A 22,655-nucleotide genomic window follows, 5' to 3' on the forward strand; every position below is an offset into this window, starting at 1 on the left:
ACAAATTCACCACCTTCTGGCTAAAGAAATTTCTCTGAATCTCTGTTGTAAATGTGTGCCCCTCTATCCTGAGGCTGTGCCCTCTTGTCGTAGACTCCCCCACCATGGGAAACATCCTTTCCACATCTACTCTGTCTAGACCTTCCTACATTCAACAGTTTTCAAAGTGATGGCCCTTCATTCTTCTAAATTCCAGCTAGCACATACCCAGAGCTATCAAATGTTCCTTATTTGATAATCATTTCATTCCCAGTATCTATCTTACGAAGCTCCTCTGAACCCTCTTCAATGTTGGTACATCTTTTAGATAAGCAGCCCAAAACTGGTCACAATACTCAAGGTGAGGCCTCACTAGTGCCTTATAAAGCCTCCGCATCACATCCCTGTTCTTATACTCTAGACCTCTTGAAATGAATGCTAACATTGTATTTGCCTTCCTCACCACTGTCTCAACCTGCAAGTTAACCTTTAGAGTGTTTAGTACAAAGACTCCCATATCCTTTTATATCTCAGATTTTTTGATTTTCTCCCTATTTAAAAGATAGTCTGCACATTTATTTCTTCTTCCAAGTGCATGACCATGCATTTTCCAACATTTTATTTCATTTGCCACTTTCTTGCCCATTCTCCTAATCTGTCTAAGTCCTTCTGCAGCCTTTCTGTTTCCTCAACACTACCTGCCCCTCTACCAATCTTTATATCATCTGCAAACTTGGCAACACAGCCATTTATTTCATCATCTAAATTATTGATAAATGGCATAAAAAAAGCGGTCCCAACATTGACCACTGCGGAGCACCACTAGTTACTGGCAGCCAACAGAAAAGGATCCTCTTATTCCCACTCACTGCCTCCTCCCAATCACCCAGTGCTCTAACCATGCTAGTAACTTTCCTGTAATACCATGGGCTCTTAACTTGGTAAACAGCCTCATGTGTGGCACCTTGTCAAAGGCCTTCTGAAAATCCACATATACAACATCCACTGTATTGCCTTTATCTATCCTACTTATAATCTCTTCAAAGAATTCCAACATGTCAGTCAGGCAAGATTTCCCTTAAGGGAACCATGCTGACTTTATCCTATTTTGTCTTGTATCACCAAGTACTTCATAAGCTCAACCTTAACAACTGACTCCAACATCTTCCCAACCACTGAAGTCAGGCTAACTGGCCAATAATTTCCTTTTTGCTGCTTCCTCCTTTCCTAAAAAAGTGGAATGATATTTGCAATTTTCCGGTCCTCCGGCACCATGCCAGAGTCCAATGAATCTTGAAAGATCATTGCAAATGCCTCTACGTTCTCTATCACTACCTCTTCCAGAACTCTTGGGTGCAGTTCATCTGGTCTAGGTGACTTCAGGTCTTTCAGCTTTTGAGCACCTTCTCCCTTGTAAGAGTAACTGCACTTACTTCTCTTCCCTCAGACCCTTCAACATATTGCATACTGCTAGTGTCTGAAGACTGATTCAAAATACTCATTTAGTTCATCTGCCCACCCCTTGTCCCCCATTATTATTCCTTTGGTCTCATCTTCTAGTGATTCTATGTCCACTCTCGTCTCGCTTTTTTTTATATACTTGAGAAAACTTTTCCTACCCACCTTGATGTTGTTTGGTAACTTGCTTTCATATTTCATCTTTTCCTTCCTAATGATTTTTTTAGTTGCTTTCTGTAGGTTTTTAAAAGCTTTCCAATCCTCTTATAGTTCCACTAATTTTCCTTCATTGTATGCCCTCCCTTTTGCTTTTTCATTAGCGTTGACTTCTCTTGTCAGCCATGGTTATACTATTTTGCCATTTGAGTAGTTCTTTGTTTTTGGAATACATCTATCCTGTACCTTCCTAATTTCCCCCAGAATCTCAAGCCATTGCTGCTCTGCTGTCATCCCTGCCAGCATCTCCTTCCAATTTACTTTGGCCAACTCCTCTCTCATACCACTGTAATTTTCTTTACTGAAATACTGCTGTCAGACTTTACTTTATCCTTATCAAATTTCATGTTGAACTCAATCATATTGTGATCACTTTCTCCTAAGGGTTCCTTTACCTTAAGCTCCTTAATCACCTAAGTTCAGTACATAACATCCAATCCAATATAGCTGATCCTCTAGTAGGCTCAACGACCAACTGCTCTAAATAGCTATTTCTTAGACATTCATCAAATTCACTCTCTTCATATCCATTGCCAACCTGATTTTCCCCAATCTACCTGTGTGTTAAAATCTCCCAAGACTATTATGACATTGCCCTTTTAACACACCCCTTCAATGTCCCATTGTAATCTGTAGTCCATCTTCCAGCTACTATTTGGAGGTCTGTATCTGACCACCATCAGGGTCCTTTTATCCTTGCTGTTTCTTCATTCAATCCAGAAGAATTCAACATCTTCCAATCCTATGTCACATATTTCTAATGACTTGATGCCATTCTTTCCCAGCAGAGCTATGCCACCCCCCTCTGCCTACCTTCCTTCTGATAGGACATGTAACTTTGGACTTCAGCTCTCAACTACAACCATTCTTCAGCCACGATTGAGTGATGGCCACAACATCATACCCGACAATCTGTGAAAGTGCAATAAGATCATCCACCTTATTTCTTGTACTTGTGCATTGAGATGTAACATTTTGAGTACTGTATTTGCTACCCTTTGTTGATTCTGCATCCCCAATCCATTGATAATTACCCTGCTGGCTGCAATTCTGTCCTATCATTGCCCTGCCCTTCCTGACAGTTTGATTACATACTACCATCCATTCTATCCTGAGTCCCTTCACTCCAGTTCCATCCCCCTGCCAAATTAGTTTAAACCCTCCCCAACAGCTCTAACACATCTGCCTATGAGAATATTAGTGCCCCTCTGGTTCAGGTGCAACCCGTTCCTTTTGTACAGGTCATACCTCCCCAGAAGAGATCCCAATGATTCAAGAAACTGAAGCCCTGCTCCCTGCAACAGCTTCTCAGCCATGCATTAATCTGCCCATATCATCCTGTTTCTGCCTTTCTGGTGCGTGACACAGGTAGCAAACTAGAATTTACTACCCTGGAGGTCCTGCTTCTCAGCATTCTGCCCAGCTCTCTAAATTCTCTCTTCAGGGCTTCTATGCTTTTCCTTCCTACATCATTGGTACCAATATTTACCAAAACATCTGGCTGCTCTCCCTCCTCCTTCAAAATGCTGTGGGTGCAGTCCAAGATGTCCCTGACCCTGGCATCTGGGAGGTAACATACCATCTGGGTATCCTGTTCACATCCACAGAATCTCCTGTCTTTTCCTCTGACTATTGAGACCCCTATCATTACCATTCCCCTCTTCTCCCTCTTTCCCTTCTACACCATGGACCCATGCTCAGTGCCAGTAACCTGGTCTCCGTGGCATTCCCCTGGAAGGTCATCCCCCACAGAAGCATCCAAAATGGTATACTTATTATTCAGGAGAATGGCCACAGGGGTGCTCTGCACTAACAACCTATTCACCTTCTCACTCCTTCTCTTGACAGTCACCCAGCTAGCCACCTCTTGCAACTTAGGGGTGACTACTTCACTGCACCCTCCTTGCTGTGTGCTGCTCCCTCCACTGATTGGGCTGCCGAAATTTAGATGAGAATATGTATACACAATGTTAGGTTGGACAATGAAACTTAAGTAATTTAAAAACTCATCTTTTGAACTGATGGTTTTGCTGCAATTTGTTAACAAGTGAAGTTTTCTACACAAGAATCATTTTACTGAATGCGAAGAAATGAATGTGTTTTCCTATTCTTTTTCATTCTGTTTAAAGTACAGATTTAACACTAAAGCACATAAGCAGTAAAGGACCAGAGGAATTAAAACAGATTGTACAGTAAGTAAATTACTATGCAGTAACTTAATTCCCACATGTGGCGGTGCTCTTTATCTCATTAGGCCTTGGGGAAATACATTTATAGATAAAACATTCAGTGGGTGCCTAGTTTGAGTGTAATTAGTATTTGCATTATACTTAAAGTGTACTTTTGAGCATAATGCGATTGCCAATGCTGACATGGTGTCTATTGAACACAGAATGAAAGTTTAATATTCAAGAAGTTTTATTGGATGTTACAAACAGCTTGAAAATGGAGCCAGCATTCACTACTGTTTAATTGATGCAATTTATGAAACATTGTGAAAACTCAGAGAATCATGTCAACAGCATAAAGAAGCCATGCTGGCTTCTGGTAGGGTTCATTTGTAGGATTAAAATGATGCAAATGTGACCCGTGGTGCACATTTCCCCTATGGCAGTCAACTGCGCTGCCATTATTTCATCGAAGTTCTAACAAAAGACTTTAACTTAAATGCAGCATTTTACATGCCTAAGATGCCCCAAGGACTTCACAGCCAATGACATATCTTTGATGTTTAATCACTCTTTTAATGCAGGAAATGTAGCAGACAATTTGTGCCTACGTTCCCACAAACAGCTTCGCAATAATGGCCAAATGATGTGTTTTGATGATGTTGAATTAAGGATAACCATTGGCCTGGCATCAGGAATTATTCTGCTCCTAAACTAGTGCTGTGGGATTTTTATGCCCATCTGTGAACAGACGTGCTCAATTGAATAAGTCTTCAACAAGCAATACTCCCTTAGTTATCCACCCAGTGTCAGCCTAGCTTTTTTTTTGTGTGTTTTTTAAAGCTTGTTCATGTAAAGTAGGCATCACAGGAAATGCCAGCAGTTATTATCCACTTCAGACTGTCAACCACATTAGAAGGCTTAAAGTAATGTGTAGTGTAAGGATAGCAGGTGGCATAGCAAGACAGTTGCTAAGATTTTAATGTTTATTACTATTGAGACCAGCTTAAAAAAACAGATAAACAGCTTGAATTTAAATTTTCAATTGTCTTGGTCAGTTTGAACAATTTGGATCTCTAACTATTATGTCAGTGGACTCCGGATGAGAAATATAGCTTAATAAATTGTACCTTAAGTAAATGTCTCCAGCCAATAACTTGAATGTGTCAGTATTATAGATACCTTGAAAGTCACTGAAGCAGAGCTTCTGAAGTTTAAAGATTAGATTTGTTTGTCACGTGTACATTTAACTGTTGAAATACACAGTAAAAATCCATTTGTTTATGTCAATAACCAAAGCAGTATAAGGATTGTACAGGGGCAGCCCGCAAGTGTTGCCATGCTTCTGGTGCCAACATAGCATGCCCACAACTGACTAATCCTAACCGTACATCTGGGGAATATGGGGGGGGGGGGGGAGGAAGCTGGAGCAACTGGAGGATATCCACATGGTCACAGGAAGAACATACAAACTCATTATAGACGGTGACAGGAGTTGAATCCCGGTCCGTGACCACCGGCATTGTAAAGTGATTGTGATACATGCTGCGCTCTCGCGCCACCCTGAAGCACAGATAAACCCCAACTAATGAGCAGATGCCACTGATAATCAAATTTGGGCTGTCTGCTTTTAGAGTAATGATTTCACTTCAACACGTACAAAGGGATGGAGGAACTCAGCAGGTCAAGCAGCATCTAGACAGTTGACATTTTGGGCTGAGACACTATTTAATCAACTTTTTACTGCAGCAGGCCACTTCCGTGAATAGGTTGCAAATCTGCATAACTTATCAGGAAAATGTAGCGGCACTGGGCAACTTCCAAATGAAGCTGACCAGGGAATCAGGAATAGATCAGTAATGGCACAGTAGGAGCAAGCACATTCCATGGTTTCCCAGTGAAATTGTAGAAAATGGAACATTAATATCCAAGTTCTACAGGTGAGTGAGTGAGAAGCCAAAACAGGAGTTAGGCTCTAAAAAAAAATAGCATTCTAGCAGACCAGACATCGAGCAGCACCCGGTGGCCAAAGCTTTGTTGTTTTCAGTAGTCCTAGCAGTGGATTCCCAAGAGCTGTGTGCTGCAGTAAGAGATCAGGCATCCTTCATTATAGTTTTTAGTGTCAGTGTTCAAAGGTGCTTGCAATGTCTCACAACATTCCTACAATGCGTGCTTCAATGCATTACTAAGATTGCTGGGGTTGGCTGTGGAGCATGGATCCACCACCCACTTTGAGGATGACAACTTCAATAATTTCACCACTGACACCCCATCAGTGCCCTTCTTGCCTCCTGTCAGCCAAATCAAACTATTGCTGTTTATTCTGAGAAGGTAAAATCTGAAGACAGGAATTTCCCGTTCTTCAGGACTCTTTCTCATTAAAAGTCAGCAATTTTCATCTGCCAGTATTGCAGCCACTAGAACAGCACTGAAGAAGAGCTCTAGAACTGGCAAAGGTAACTGGAAAGGCAGGCAGTAAGCATATGTGTGTGGATGATTACTTTCTGTTTCATTCTATTTGGCATACTTAGACTGAATAAAATCCATTTGGTTTATTTTAGAGTTGGCTTTTTTCAAGTCATGTCAAGTCACTTTTATTGTCATTTCAACCATAACTGCTGGTACAGTACATGGTAAAAATGAGACAACATTTTTTCAGGATCATGGTGTTACATTTGTAGCACTATGGGAAGTAGATTTTCAGGACTAAGGAGAAGCCAATGAATAGGGAACTGGTTATATGCTTTACTGGTCAACCAAGTTGGTGGTTGCATGGTTTGTCACCCTCTTTCCCCCTATAATTTTCCTTTCTCACTTGCTTCCTCCATCTTCTTCCTCCTGCTTAAGAGTTGCTTCTGATGGATGGCAAAGCTGGAACACCCATAATAATGAGGTTGTGTAGCCATACACAAGTATTGAGGTCCATGTTGCCAAGTTTTCACCATTCCACCAGGATGGTACGGGCAGCAGAACTTTCGTTAAAACAGATAATCACCATTCATTCGATATTCATACTCCTCTGATGCATGACACCAGGCTCTGACAATTCACCTGCCTTTAGTCCCTCTAATTTACACAATACTTTGTCCTTTGAGATAGTGATTGTTATAGGTATTTCCATATTGTTTGAAACTAGTCTTTCAGAAATCTTTAAGATATTTTGTGAATACTGATATAAAATATTAATTTAACTTATCTGTCATTTCCTTGTTACCTGTTACTAATTTCTCTTATCTCACTCTCATGGCATCTCACACTTTTCCTTTTTATACAGCAAGAGAAATTGTTCCTGTTTGTTTTGATATTACTTGCCAGTTCTTCTCATAATCAATTTTCTTCCACTTTATTCATTTTTAGTCTCTTATTACTGTTTCTTTTAAAATTTCTTTGGTCTATCACAAGCACTTGCCATGTTTATGCTCCAATTTAATATTTTTCTAGACCTTTTTTAATCATAGATGATTCATCTTAGTTTTGGGACCCCTCTTTATAATTGGGATAAATTTCTGCTGAATTTTATAAACCAGTTGTTTAAATATGACAACAGGGATGACAACAGAGCAGCAATGGCTTGAGATTCTGGGAAAAATTGGGAAGGAACAGGATAGATGCATTCCAAAAACAAAGAAATACTCAAATGGCAAAATAGTGCAACTGTGACTGACAAGGGAAGTCAAAGCTAATGTCAAGCAAAAGAGAGGGCATACAACAAAGCAAAAATTAGAGGGAAGATGGAGGATTGGAAAGCTTTTAAAAACCTACAGAAAGCAACTAAAAGAATCATTAGGAGGGAAAAGATGAAATATGAAATCAAGCTACCAAACAATATCAAGGTAGATAGGAAAAGCTTTCTCAAGAATATAAAAGAGAGTTGAGAGTGGATATAGGAATGCTAGAAAATGAGACTGGAGAAATAATAACTGGGAACAAGGAGATGGCAGATACCTAAATGAATATTTTGCATCAGTCTTCACTGTGGAAGACACTAGTAGTATGCCAGATGTTGAAAACTGTGAGGGAGGAGAAGTGAGTGCAGTTACTATTACAAGGTAGAAGGTGCTCAAAAATTGATAGATCTATAAGTACAAAAGTCACCCGGACCAGTTGAACTGCACCCTAGGGTTCTGAAAGAGATTGTGGATGCATTAGAAATGATCTTTCAAGAATCATTGTACTCTGGCATGGTTCCAGAGGACTGGAAAATTGCAAATGTCACTCCACTCTTTAAGAAAGGAGGGAGGAAGCAGGAAGCAAATTATAGACCAGGCAGCCTAAACTCAATGGTTGGCAAGATGTTGGATTTAGTTGTTAAGGATGAGGTTATGGAGTACTTGGTGACTCAAGACAAGACAGGGCTAAGTCAGCATGGTTTTGTTAAGGGAAAATTCTTGCCTGATGAACCTGTTCGACTGCTCTGAGGAGATGACAAGTAGGATAGATAAAAGGGATGCAGTGGATGTTGTATATGCTGATTTTCAGAAGGCCTTTGACAAGGTGCCACACATGAGGCTGCTTACCAAGTTAAGAGCACATGGTATTACAGTAAAGTTACTAGCATAGTTAGAGCACTGGCTGATTGGGAGGAGGCAGTGAGTGGGAATAAAAGGATCCTTTTCTGTTGGCTGCCAGTGATTAGTGGTGTTCCACAGAGGTCAGTGTTGGGACCGCTTCTTTTTATGCTGTATATCAATAATTCAGATGATGGAATAGATGGCTTTGTTGCCAAATTTGCAGATGATGGTTGGTGGAAGGGCAGGTAGTGTTGAGGAAACTGAAATGCTGCAGAAGAACTTAGGCAGGTTAGGAGAATGGACAAAAAAGTAGCAAATAAAATACAATGTTGGAAAATGCATGGTCATGCACTTCAATAGAAGAATGTGCAGACTATATTTTAAATGGTGAAAAAATCCTAAGATCTGAGATGCAAAGGGACTTGGGAGTCCTTGTGCAAAACACCCTAAAGGTTAACTTGCATGTTAAGTTGGTGCTGAGGAAGGCAAATGCAGTGTTAGCATTCATTTCAAGTGGTCTAAAATGCAAAAGCAGGGATGTGTTGTGGAGGCTTTATGAGGCACTAGTGAGGCCCCACCTTGAGTATTACGAACAGTTCTTGGCTCCTCATCTCAGAAAAGATGTGTTAGGTTCAGAGGATGTTCACAAGGTTGATTCCAGGAATGAAGTGGTTTCCATATGAGGAATGTTTGATGGTTCTGGGCCTGTACTCATGGAATTTAGATGGATGAGGGGGGAATCACATTGAAACCTTTTGAATGTTGAATGTCCTAGACAGAGTAGATGTGGAAAGGATGGGGGAGTCTCGTACAAGAGGGCACAGCCTCAGGATAGAGGGGCGTCCATTTAAAACAGGGATGCGGAGAAATTTCTTTAGCCAGAGGGTGGTGAAATTGTGGAATTTGTTAACACAGGCAGCTGTGGAAGCCAGGTCATTGGGTGTATTTAAGGCAGAGAATGATAGGTTCTTCTTTGGCCATGGCATCAAAGGTTAAGGGAAGAAGGCCTGGAAGTAGGGATGAGGAGGGGAAAAGAAAGGATCAACCATGCAGGAGCAGACTCAATGGGCCAAATGGTATAATTCTGCTCCTATGTCTATGTTGATATCTGTACTATTCATTAACTGAATTTTCCCTAAGCCTACTTCGTCAGACAGCTCAACCTTCCTACCATTGTTATTGCCTTTATTTGAGGTAATTAGTTAAATACCCCAAGTTATTGCCTTCAAAACGACTACAATTCTACCACTTTTTGAACAGTACTTGCGAATCCTTAACCACATTGTATTTTTTTCATCCTACCTCATTGCAGATAAGCAAGATCTGGTTGTTATTGTGCACAAACTGAAAAAAAGTTATCAACTGGTACAGGAAGTAGATAGGAATGGTTATTATTCTACAGATTTATTGAGTATGTCCTCAAGAAATGAATCTCAGAGTTATATATAGTGTCATATATGAACTTTGATAATTAAAAAAAAAAATTTGAATTGTGTTCTATGCTTGACTATCCTTGGGAGCAGGACAGAGTAAATGTCAATGATTCCAAATGTGTGAAAATCTCTGATGATGGGACATTAAGAGACAGTATTTTTAACTGATGCATAGGATCATCTCACTGAAAGTGTTGAATCTCTGGAATTCTCCATGTTGGAGCAGTGATAGAAAAGAGATTATTAGAGAAATTTGAAGCAGAAATAGATGCATTTTTTTTTAAATTGGAGAGCTGAGGGCTTTGGAAGACTGGCAAGGCAGCGGACTTGAGGCCTGAGGGAGATGAACCATATCATTTAAACTCTTGAAGCGAACTCATGACCAAGAAGCCTGCTCCTGCTATTTTCTTATATAACCTGAGGGGACATGCTTCAGATAATTATTGAAAGAACCAAGCGTATAAAAATATAAAATATAAAAGCAATAAAATATACATAACAAATTGATGTGATCTGAAATAATACTACTGCAAGTGAGATTAATGCACTTTTTTTTAGCTTTATTAAGGTTTAGTGGATAAAAATGGATTTAGAGTGAAAAGGGAAAAAGCAGGGAAGTGAGGAGAATGAAATAACTCTTTCAGTGGTGTATGACAGCCAAGAAGGGCACATTCTGAAATGTATCATTTCATGATCTGCGTGAGTAGATTTGATTTGTGTGATGTCAACCAACATTAAATGGTATATGTCTCCTTACAACTTAAGTCAAACGACGGGAAGTAGAACAAAGCACTGCTGGCAACAGTGTCTGAAGTGCATTAATGTCTCAATCCCCTGTAAGTCTCTTTTGGCACCTCAAATAGAGTTACAAAATTTTAGTCCTGCACACTTCCATCTTCTGTAATTCATCACTAACAGAAAAGCCCCTGCCTGAGTATTTTAACTAGTTTTCACTCAGCAATTTCATATCACTTTTCTATTTTATTCAGCTGCAGTACGTTGTGTAAGGGCATTAAAATCCCTTTAGTTATGGTGCACTCCCATATGGCATTTCAAAGCAATTAGGATTTGTACTCTAAATGCTTTATAAATTGTGGCAGATGGAATACAGTGTAGGGAAGTGAATGGTCATGCACTTTGGTAGATGGAATAAAGGCGTAGGCTGTTGACTGTTCATGTATATTTTGACCCTTATGGGTTGCTGTCAAGCTTCCCTGTGTGTTATGTACTGAACGGAACATGAGAGGGAATTCTGGGTAGATGACTTACTAGAAAAATAAAGAGCTGAACATTAGTTCCTCACCTCTCCTTCTCTCGTGAATGTTTTTCACTGCCACCCTGCTTCCTAGTTTCACAAATGTACTGAAGCTGGTGACGAGGTGACAAGTCCTCATGATAGATTTATTGTTATGTTCCCTTCCAATGCTGGCGGTGTACTGCTGTGTAAAGAGGTCACTGCTGTCAAATGTAATGCCAGAGGACATTTTGGGTAGATGACAGACAAGCACGATAAACAACTGCATGTTTCTTCCTCGTTTGTGCATCTCTTGTGTTATTCATGGCCACCTGGCTTCCCACTCACTCAGACATAACAGACTACTTTCTAAATGGGGAGAGCATACGAAAATCAGAGGTGCTAAAGGACTTGAGAGTCCTTGTGCAGAATTCTCTGAAGGTTAATTTGCAGATTGAGTTGGTGGTAAGGAAGGCAAATGCAATATTAGCATTCATTTCGAGAGATCGAGAATATCAGAACAAGGATGTGATGCTGCGGCTCTATAAGCTTTTGGTCAGACCACACTTGGAGTATTATGAGCAGTTCTGGGCCCCTTATCTAAGAAAAGATGTGCTGGCATTGTAGAGAGTCCAGAGTAAGTTCACAAGAATGATTCCAGGAATGAAAGGGTTAGAGGAGGAGCATTTGATGCCCTGGCCGTGTTTGTGCTGGAGCTTAGAAGAATGAGAGAGATCTTATTGAAAGCTTTTGAAGGCCTAGACAGAGTGGATGTGGAGAGGATGTTTCCTGTAGTGGATGAGTCTAGGACCAGGACCAGAGGGTACAGTCTCAGAATAGGACATCCACTTAGAACAGAGATGAGAAGGAATTTTTTTTTAGCCAGAAGGTGGTGAATCTGTGGAATTCATTGCTCTAGATAGCTATGAAAACAGGTTGATAGGCACTTGGGTAGTCAGGGTGTCAAAGGTTGTGAGGAAAAGGCAGGAGAATAAGGTTGAGAAGGATAATAAATCAGTCATGATAGAATGGCAGAGCAGACTCGATGGGCCAAATGGTCTAATTCTGCTTCTATGTCTTATGGTCTAAATTCTGTTGAGCAAATTAAATAAATTTTCAGCAAATCTAATTAACATCTGCAAGGGCATCTGAGCAACTATACGTACAAAAATATAAACTTCTTTACAAAGTACAATGGCAAAATCATTTTGTATATGCAATTAAAAAGGCAAAAGGTAATGTGGGAACATTTATCCAGATAAGAATGATGTGCCTTACTGTTGAGACCTGGGATTTGTTTAACATGAGATTATAATGAAAATTTGACATTCATAATTAAGTACAAAAGCAAATGGCTGCAGATATTCGAAGCTTGAAGTAATTTGGTTCCAAATTTATTTGCATGTTGATATCCTAAATCCTTATCACATCCTCATTATATTTATCTTCAACTAAACCAACACATTATTTTATTATTCACAATAGCTGAGGTTAGAGAAACAAAGTAGAAATTGCTTGAGGAGTCTTTCAATATTTATTGACAAGATTTGGGTTTAGCAATAAATTTCTTTATCATGTTTTAATTTTGAAGCCAATTTTTGAAATTTGGATTGATTTATCTATTTTACAAGGTTAATAAGTATGATTAGAATGCATTATAATGGGAATGGTATTTGTGAAAAGTTGTTAACATATTTTTACAAAATGTTGTATGAATCTACCAGAATGCCAGCACCTATGAATTAATAAACAATTAATTTGAGCATTAGCTACTGACTCTATGACTGTTCTTTACTGCTTTTGGCAGTAAAGTAAACATTACTTTCAAAATCCCTGATTTAGGAGAGAAACATGTTCCCCTTCTTTCCTTCCAAAGGCTTTTGGATTAACATTGCAGCTTCATTCTTATTCGGACTGAATAAGCAGCACGTCTGCAAATGTAAATGGAGCACTGACAAAAATGTATTCTTTGAATAAAGTTCCTTTAATGTGGTTCTCAGTGTGTGCTATCAGACTAAAGGAATAAGCTCATAATAATAAACAAGCATTCAGACAATCCTCTTCTTCCGTAAACAAGAATTATATTTAGCAGCAAGAATGCATATTAGTAAAGCCATAGTGTGAAAATGGAATCAGTGACAGTCATTGTTCAGGTGTTACAGAAACAATTTTGGAGACCTAACTGATGCATATATACATGCACAGCCATTAACAAGAAGAGGTGGCTGCTGTATGCTTGTATTCTCCCTGTAGTTTAAACTTCCTTATATTTCTAATATCATTCTTCAAAATACAAGTGTAAATAAGAACAGAATTGTTACTTCACACTGATACAGCGTTAGTTCGAAGTTCAAAGATCCAAAGTGCTGAACACCTCCAGCTAGATAGCTACATCTGGTATGGGGTCTTGAAGCCAAGTTTCTGTGAGACTGAGTGCACAGATATTCATCTCTTGCTGGTTCAGTCTCAGGCACAGGTGGTCCAGTATGCTTTCAAGTGCATGGACATTTAGCAGTAAGAACAAAAGGAGAGCTGGCCTGTAGGGTTTTGATTTGAGTTTTTCCTGGATTCCAAAACACCTTCTCCTCTTTAGCTTCTGATGGTGTCACCGGCGGATGTCTGTAGCAACCAATGGCATGGGCGGTAAGCCCAAGCAACGGAGCTCCTCTGAAGTCCAACAGTTCACTAGCGAGCTGGAATTGCTAGCTAGCATGGGCTGCCTTTTAAAAGGCAGCAGCGCTTTCTGATCAGAGAAAAGATGCATGGGATATGGACGAACTATTGCACCTGGAGAGGTTCAACGTAAGTTTACTAGTAAAGTACATATATGTCACCATATACAACCCTGACATTCATTTTCTTACGGGCATACTCCTCAAATCTATAGAATAATAACCAGAACAGAATCAAGGAAAGACCGCCCAACTAGGACGATCAAGCAGAGTGCAGAAGAAAACAGTGCAAATACAAAAAGGTGAAACAATAATAGTAAACAATAAGTAATAAATATCGAGACCGTGAGATTAAAGTGAGTCTATTGGTTGTGGGAGCATTTCAATAATGAGGCAAGTGCATTTGAGTGAAGTTATCCCCTTTGGTTCAAGAGCCTGGTGGTTGAGAGGTAATAACTTTTCCTGAACATACTGGTGTGAGTCCTGAGGCTCTTGGAGCTTCTTCCTGATGGCAGCATCAAGAAGAGAGCATGCCCTGGGTGGTGGAAGTCCCTGATAATGGGTGTAGCTTTTCTACGACAGTGTTTCATCTAGATATATTCATTGGCTGGGAGGACTTTACCCTTGATGGACTGTGCTGTATCCACTTTTTGTAGGATTTTCCATTCAAGTGTATTGGTGTTTCCTTACCAGGTTGTGATGCATCCAGACAGTATACTCTTCACTACACGTCTATAGAAGTTTGTCAAAGTTTTAGATGTCATGCTGAATTTTTGCAAACCCCTCAGGAGATGCTGCTGTGCTTTCTTCATAATTGCACTTAACGTGCTGGGCCCAGGATAATTCCTCCGAAATAATAACACCCAGGAAGTTAAAGTTGCTAACTCTCTCTCCTCTGATCCTCCAATGAGGACTGGCTCACAGACCTCTAGTTTCCTTCTCCTTGGAACTGGTTGAGAGGTTTTCGCTATGACACCATTCAGCCAGATTTTCAATTTCCCTCCTATATGCCGACTCATTACCATCTTTAATTCGGCCAACAACAGTGGCGTCATCAACAAACATGATTAGTATAAAGTTAATACAGTAGGGGGCTAAGCACACAGCCTTGAGGTGCACCTGTGCTTAAGCAGATTGTGGACAATATGCTGTTGCCAGTCCAAACCGACTGGGGTCTGCAAGTGAGAAAATCCAGGATCGAATTACAGAAGGAGGTATTCAGACCAAGGTCTTGAAGTTTATTGATTAGTTCTGAGGGGATGATGGTATTGAATGTTGAGCTGCAGTCAATAAAGAGCATCTTTGCTGTCCAGCTGTTCCATTAAAAACACAAAAAAAGCATAAAGAACACAATAAATATAAAAATAAATGCTATCCTATAAAACATATGCATAAGTAACTGTTACTTATACAATGATTGATTATATATGTACATAAAGTGACGCTAGGTGAAATGTATGTAGTAGTGGTGAGGTGTGTCAATGGTTGGAGGTGTTTATCAGCCTGATGGCTTGGGGGAAATAATTGTTTTTGAGGTCAGTAGTCCTAGCATGGAAGCTGCATAGCCTCCTGTCTGATGAGAATGGGACAAACAGACCCGTAAAAGGGCAGGTGGGATCCTTTGTGAAATTTATGGCCTTTCTGTATATTTGTCCCTGATGGTAGGTAGGCTGGTGCCATTGATGTGTTGGGCAGTTTTAATGACCCATTGTGGAGCTTTGTAATTGCCTATGTACAAGCAATTGTTTAGTAAAACTTTCCAGTAATTGCAGTTTAGCTGATTCTGTATCATTCAAGAAGTTTCTTGTTTTTTCTGCAGCAGCAATGCTATGCCACTTGGATCTGTCATTTCATATATTAGTTGTTACCACTAGAATTTTGTTTACCTCTAGTCTGAGACAACTACCACTTTGTTTTTTTTTTGGTTTGTTCTTCATTCTTATAACCGATGAAGGGTCTCGGCCTGAAATGTCGACTGTACTTCTTCCTATAAATGTTGTCTGGCGTTCCACCAGCATTTTGAGTGTGTTGCTCATATAACACTGTATGTTCTTGTAAATAAAATAAAGTGAGGCATTTTATGTTTAATGAAACCTGTAGCATATTTTTATTGAACTCCAAAGCCTAAACACAAAAGTGCTCTAAAAATCTTTACATAATCACGTCTTCACATCAGACCAGTCTCTTAAAGTGAAAGCCTAACTCAATGTCGGTGGTTGTGAATTATGTACAATTTCCCCAGTTGCCTTACCCTACACAGGCCCCTCCTGGAATTTGCTAAAATCGGCACTGTAAGTCTGTCTGAAGCTCGGAAGAGCTGCCCAATTTGGGTCCTGTGTTTCATGGGTGGAGGAACAGCAGATGCCTCTGGCTTGTCCTGGGGTGTGTTGACACGCTCATGGTCATGTTGTGATGGCAGGGGCATGGCAGCAGAATACTCCACAGATCTTGGTGTGCCGTTTTAAGGTGATCTACCCAAATACATTCAAGTTTACCCTTCTTATTTATGACCAAAATCTTCTCTCCCTGTTCCAAAACGTGGAACGGGCTATTGTAATGGAGCCTAAGGGGATGATGGATGAAAACAAAGGAGGTGGAATGTAGGTTCCATAGGAATCCAAGAATGTTGTACGCCATGATGACAGGAAGCCATAGGTAAAAATAGGCACTCCAGACCAGTTCAGAAGCAGGTGAAAACCTGGCCAGCAGGAGCCATCTCTGCTCTTCAAGACTGCTTTGAGCACAGTGACTGGCACATGTTCAGGGAGGCTGCAACCGATGGCGACTCTACCAACTTAGAGGAGTACACAGCATCAGTGGGTTGGTGCGCGGCCAAGTAGTTAAAGCATTCGTCTAGTTATCTGAAGGTCACAAGTTCAAGCCTTGGCTGAGGCTTGCATGTGTGTCCTTGAGCAAGGCACTTAACCACTCATTGCTCTGCGACGACACCGGTGCCAAGCTGTATGGGTCCTAATGTCCTTCCCTTGGACAACATTGATGGCGTGGAGAGAGAAGACTTGCAGCTTGGGCAACTGCCGGTCTTCCATTAAAAAAAAGCCTTGCCCAGGCTTGCGCCGTGGAAACTTCCCAAGGTGCAAATCCATGGTCTATCAAGACTAACGGAGGCCTACCTACAACATCAGTGACTAACTACATCAGTAAGTGCATTGATGATGTTACTCTGTCCAAGACCATCACCACATGGGCCAACCAGGAGCCATGGATGACCGTGGAGCTGCTTGCGCTGCTGAGGACCCGTGACTCCGCCTTCAGAAGAGGCGACAAGGCAGCCCTAACAACAGCAAGGGCCAAACTGTCCCGGGCTATCAGAGAGTGCACGTGCCCAGTGAATCTACAGCGGTGACACACGGCACATGTGGAAGGGCATTCAGGACATCACCAATTACAGGACAACATCACATGACTGTGTGGGTGATGCCTCCCTCCCAGATGCGCTGAATAACTTCTATGCCTGTTTTGAAGTGGAAAATGACATAGCGGCGAGGAAGTCCACCCCTCCTGCAAAGGCTGTGTCTCACCGTGGCCGATGTGAGAAGAACCCTGTGCAGGGTCAACCCACGGAAGGCTGCTGTATCAGACAACATTCCTGGTAGAGTGCTCAGAGGATGTCCAGACTAGCTAGCAGATGTTCTCACTGACATCTTCAACATCTCCCTGAGCAGCGCCACTGTTCCAACATGCTTCAAGGCCGCCACCATTGTCCCCGTGCCGAAGAAGTCTTCAGTGTCCTGCCTAAATGACTACTGTCCCATTGCACTTACATCCATCATCATGAAGTGTTTCGAGAGGCTCGTCATGAGGCATATCAAGACCCTGCTGCCCCCCTCACTGGAACCCCTGCAGTTTGCATACCGTCCCAATCACGCAACAGATGACACCATTGCCACCACCCTCCACCTGGCCCTAACCCACCTGGACAAAAAAGACACATACGTTCGGATGCTGTTCATAGACTTCAGTTCAGCATTCAACACAATCATCCCTCAGAAACTGATTGGAAAGCTGAGCCCACTGGGCCTGAACACCTCCCTCTGCAACTGGATCCTAGACTTCTGGAAGACTTCAGTCAGTCCAGATTGGGAGCAGCATCTCCAACACCATCACACTGAGCACGGGGGCTCCCCAAGGTTTCGTGCTCAGTTCACTGCTGTTCACTCTGCTGACCCACGACTGTGCTGCAACACACGGCTCAAACCACATCATCAAGTTCACCAATGACATGACCGTGGTGGGTCTCATCAGCAAGAACAACGAGTCAGCTTACAGAGAGGAGATACAGCGGCTAACGGACTGGTGCAGAGCCAACAACCTGTCTCTGAATGTGAACAAAACAAAAGAGATGGTTGTTGACTTCAGGAGGGCACGGAGCGACCACTCCCCGCTGAACATCGACGGCTCCTCGGTAGAGATCGTTAAGAGCACCAAATTTCTTGGTGTTCACCTGGCGGAGAATCTCACCTGGTCCCTCAACACCAGCTCCATAGCAAAGAAAGCCCAGCAGCATCTCTACTTTCTGCAAAGGCCGAGGAAAGTCCATCTCCCACCCGCCATCCTCATCACATTCTATAGGGGTTGTATTGAGAGCATCCTGAGCAGCTGCATCACTGCCTGGTTCGGAAATTGCACCATCTCGGAACGCAAGACCCTGCAGCGGATAGTGAGGTCAGCTGAGAAGATCATCGAGGTCTCTCTTCCCACCATTACAGACATTTACACTACATGCTGCATCCGCAAAGCAAACAGCATTATGAAGGACCCCATGCACCCCTCATACAAACTCTTCACCCTCCTGCCGTCTGGGAAAAGGCACCAAAGCATTTGGGCTTTCACGACCAAACTATGTAACAGTTTCTTCCCCCAAGCTATCAGACTCCTCAATACCCAGAGCCTGGACTGACACCTTACTGCCCTATTGTCTTGTATATTACTTATTGTAATGCCTGCACTGTTTTCTGTACTTTATGGAGTCCTGGGTAGGTCTGTAGTCTGGTGTAGTTTTTTTCTGTATTGTTTTTTACGTAGTTCAGTCTAGTTTTTGTACTGTGTCATGAAACACCATGGTCCTGAAAAATCATCTCATTTTTACTGTGTACTGTACCAGCAGTTATGGTTGAAATGACAATAAAAGTGACTTGACTTGACTTGAAAAAGGAACTGAAATTACTGAGGGGGCGGGGGGTGGAATTCTGTTCAGAGGCCAACCAGGTGGTTGTGGTGTCAGGAATGGGATCACCTGGCACTCGTAATGGTTGCCCATATACCAACTCTGCCACGGACAACTGCAGGTCCTCTTTTGGAGCAGTTCTGAGCCCAAGCAGGACCCATTGGAGATGAGCGTGCCAACACTCATCATTCAGGGAAGCCCTCAGAGCAGCTTCTAAGGAGCAGAGAAGCTGCTTGCATAGGCCATTGGACTGTGCACGATGCACCATAGTGTGACGTAGCCTAACGCCGGAGTTCTGGACCATCGCAGCCCAGAGGTCCGAAATGAATTGGGGACTGTGGTCAGAGGAAAATCAGATGGGGTGTAAAATTGGGCAAATCGGGTGCTAATGAACGCCTGCACCATATCTGCGTCCATCGTCAATGCTAGAGGGATGACATCTTGCCACCTGGTGGTATGGTAGACCATCGTAAGAAGGTGCATGAAACTGCGGGAGGGGTTAAGAAGCCCATCAAGGTTCATATTGATGTGGTCAAACCGTCATTCAGGAACCTTAAAGGTACCAATGGTGCCTGAACATGATGCTTAATTTTTACCTGCACTCCAATCACACATGTCCTTTCTGAGGTCATGCCAAACAAACATTTGTGCAACCAGTTTCTGCGAGGCCTTCTGGCCCAGATGCAAGAGACCATGTATAGAGTGGAAAACAGTCTGTCTCCAGTTTGCGGGCATGACGGGGCGAGGGGAACCGGTTGAGACATCGCACAGAGAGAAACCCTAGCTTCCCTGAAATTAAGGTCAGCCAACTGCAGGCTCATGACTGCTGTTCTGTAAGCCTGGACCTTTGACTCAGTAGCTTGGCGGGCTGCCATGCCAGTATAGTCAACCCCTATGTGTATGGCCTCAACGGCTGGCCGTGAGATGCAATCAGCCAAGGCATTATTTTTCCCCTTGGTATGTTGTATATCGGTTGTGAACTCGGATATGTAGGCCAGGTGACCTGTAGACCAAGGGCCTGACATTTTGCCCATCTTGTGCATGAGGGACTTGTGGTCAATGAACGCTGTAAAGTGGCAACCCTCCAGAAGAAAATGAAAATGGCAGAAAGCCAGATGGAGACCAGAAGCTCACGGTCAAACGTACTGTATTTCCTTTTGGGGGACAGAGCTGCCGGCTGAAGAAGATGAGCGGCTGCCACACGCCTCCGATCAACTGTTCGTGCACAGCATAACAGCCTAGTCTGAGACAACAGTAGTAATGGCTATGAGGAGCTGGTGCACCAGTAGGATCATGTTAGAAAGAGCTCGTTTGGTATTATCAAATGATCTGGTTTTGTCCACTGACCAGTGAAGCACTTGATTAGGGGTGTTGCCTTCAAGCACATTATATGGGGGAGCATAAGTTCAGCAGGTTGCAGAATGAAGTGGTTATCAAAATTTACTGTGCCTAAAAACTCCTGTAGTTTTTTACTAGTGTGGGGCAGTGGGAAATCCATAATAGCAGCTACTTTCGATGGGAGGGGTTCGCACCTTCTGCGGAGAAGCAATGGCCAAGAAGGTCAATGGTTGACAGCCCAAACTGACATTTAGCAGGATTAATAATCAACCCGTTTTGGCTTCAGCACTCGAAGCGTGTGTGAAGATGCGATCGTGATTGGATCTGGATACACTGGTGACAAGCACGTTCTCCAGGTAAGCAAAAAAAAATTATTTTTTTTTAAATACAGAGTTCATCAGCCGTTGGAAGGTCTGTGCTGCATTTCTCAGTTCAAAAGGCATGCACAGAAACTCAAAAAGGACAAACCGGTTTATCACAGTTGTTTTGGGAATGTCCTCCGAGCACACAGATGCCTGACCTGTAAATAGATCGACTTTGGAAAAAATTAGCTTTCCAGCTAAACACGCAGGAAAGTCTTGGCTATGTGGGACTGGGTAACGATCCGGGGAAGTAGCCTTGTTAAGCTGTTAGTTATCACCACATGGGCGGCTGATACACCATCAATAACTCACGCCGAGACTTAGGAAGTGAGATTATCGGCTTTTATTGACTGAAGGACAACACTACATCCTGGGGAAAATGAGGGAGAGCAGCAGGCCACAGTCGCCTTTATACAGGGGTCTGTGGGAGGAGCCACAGGGGTAGTCAGCAGGGTCTTGGGAGGAGCCACAGGAGCAGTCAGACAGGTATATCTAGTTCACCACAGCGGCAATCACCATTAGACTTTGGGACTATATATGGAGGGGTGAAGCCCAGGGGCTACTCAACTGCCGTACAATGCTGAACCTTTCCAAGCTGGCAAACTCAGCCTTCGCGGTTGCCAGCTCTTCTGGGTCTAGTCTATGTGAATGGATATGGACTGGCAGGCCAGTTGTGGGAAGAGAGGAAGAGCATTCCTGCCTCTGGTGTTAAAGCAATGTGTCAGTTTTCTGCAGTGGGGAAATCGGAGACAAAGCCATGGTGTGGTAGAGCTGTGGATCATTTGGGAGCTTCTGTTTATGTCATTCCACAAGCTTATTGTAACTTGACCGTTCCGGATATGGAGCAGTTGCCTGCCTTGAGTCCTGCAGAATTGGCAGCAGCCCAGTGAAACAATCTCTGTACGGGTGCCACTTGGTCATCTGTTGCAGAAGAGGATATGGCTCAAGTTGAAACATCCTACCATACCCCTACTGATGGGAGTATGCAACAAACTGGAGTTGAGGAACCAGGTTTTATAGAGGGTCATGTCTCCTCCAGACAGTCCTTGGCTTTCCCAGTTAGTTTTGCCTGAGAAGCTTTGGAGGATTTTGTTGAAGTTACTTCATGATGATTCAGTTCATTTGGGGTTTGACAAGACCTACGGATTGGTCCAGGGTCAGTTCTAATTGGCCCTGACTGAAGCCCAAGGTTAAAATTGTGCATTTGATGTACTTGGAGGAAGACAAGATATTCCCTTCTTTTGGTTCCTGCTGACATTTTGGTTTGCCTTTGGACACTTAATGCCTATAACGTTTGCAATCTCTAAGCCCCATTAGGTAAAATGAAAGTGTTACCACCATAGCTTCCAGCTCCAAAACATATGAATTTGCCCCAACTCCTCTGCCAGACTTCCCAATCAATTCAGCTATGACTTTCTAACACCCACATCTAATGGTATTTCTGATACCCAATGGTGCTCATAAAGTTTACCTAGCCCCAGACAACAGTGCTGAGGACTGAGAATTGCATCCTCTCATCTTCCAAAAATACTCCCCTAATTCATGATATTTTTACCTGTTCCTGCAATAAATTATATTCATGGAATATGAACCCAAATTATCCTTGATGCACCATCAATAACTCACTCTGAGACGTAAGAAGCGAGATATCGGCTTTTATTGACTGGAAGAATGAACAACACTACATCCTGGAGAATGAGGCCGGGCATCAGGCCTCAATCGCCTTTATACAGGGGTCTGTGGAAGAAGCCACAGGAGCAGTCCAGACAGGTATATGTAGTTCACCACAATCCTCCAACAATTTTCACTACTATCATCCAGAAAGTCTATAGGTCAGCACGCTCTGCCAGATTCTCAATTGTGTAATGTGCTTAAGAAATCCTTGATATGAATCTGAATTCTTTCCTCTGTTAACTCAAGTCAGAAAGTAAGTGCAATTTTGCAAAATACCAACAGGTTATATCCTGTTTTTCTTAGGTTTGGTAAAGAAAGATTATATATTGCATCTACTGTAATGATGTCATTCTGAGCAATTTTACGTTTAGGAAATATTTTTTTAACTTTGTAAGCCATAGTGTATCTTGAGACTGGAAGTCATT

The sequence above is a fragment of the Hemitrygon akajei genome, chromosome 2 (genome assembly GCF_048418815.1).
Source record: "Hemitrygon akajei chromosome 2, sHemAka1.3, whole genome shotgun sequence".
Classification (NCBI taxonomy): domain Eukaryota; kingdom Metazoa; phylum Chordata; class Chondrichthyes; order Myliobatiformes; family Dasyatidae; genus Hemitrygon; species Hemitrygon akajei.